Raw genomic sequence first — 1,150 nt, forward strand, 5'->3', positions numbered from 1 at the left:
GGCTGGAGTGATAGCACAGCGGGTAGGGCATTTGCCTTGCACTTGGCTGACCCAGGTTCGATTCCCAGCATCCCATATGGTCCCTTGAGCACTGCCAGGAGTAATTCCTGAGTGCAAAGCCAGAAGTAACCCCTGAGCATTGCCGGGTTGACCCAAAAAGCAAAAAAAAAAAAAAAAAAACACCCCAAAAATCCGAAAAAACAAAATGGGTTTGGTGATTATCTTATCTCATAGCATTTTTCTAACAAACAAGATAATATATTGAAGAAATTCTTGTCAATCTATAAAGCAACTTGCAGATATTAGTTATGATATTTTAGATATGACTGTAGGTTGTTCATTTTTTAAGGCAGGAAAATATGTGATCGTTTCTTTGTATATAATAGATTGTTCCAGTATATAATAGATTTATCAAAAAGAAGTATTGGGTCATTGCCCTGATAGAATTAACATTAACAGACTTTATACCAAGAGCAATCATTCTTTGCCAGTACTGAGAAACTTAGGACAATAAGGACATTAGGAGAGAGGAGCACACAAGGGTGGAGGAAAAAGAAAGAGATAAGAGACACCAGGAGTAAAGGCAAGTATCAATTATTCCTTCTTGCAGAATAGGAAGGGATGGCTGGGAAGCTTGGTGGAAGTATCTTAAGATCTTCTTTTGGGGCAGCCGAGCAAGCATGCTATATGAATTCATCATATATATATGTGTGTATATATACGTATAACCACACACACATATATGTATATGTATATATATAATATTTTTCTGTGCCAGGGATCAAACCCAGAGTCTTTTGTGTGCAAGGCAAGCACTCTACCACAGCCACTGAGCTGCATCTAGTCTCACTTGAAGACTTGAAAAATATGTTGACTGACATAATCACTGCTGTGGAACAGCTCAAAGTATTTTAAAAGAAAGATTTATTAAAAGAGGTTATATAAAGCCCAAATGAGTTTACTAGATTTGGAGAGCAGCCAAAAGATTTCTCCTGATGATTTCTATCAGTGACATAGGTTTGGTCTCAGTTAATATTTACGTGACATTCACAGAGAGAATGTGTGTGCATGCAGACATACACACACACTCATTTTTATGAAGGAAAGAAGATATCTAATTGACTTCTAATACTTTCATTGAACTAAAAAG

This window comes from Sorex araneus, chromosome 2, assembly GCF_027595985.1.
Source record: "Sorex araneus isolate mSorAra2 chromosome 2, mSorAra2.pri, whole genome shotgun sequence".
NCBI lineage: Eukaryota > Metazoa > Chordata > Mammalia > Eulipotyphla > Soricidae > Sorex > Sorex araneus.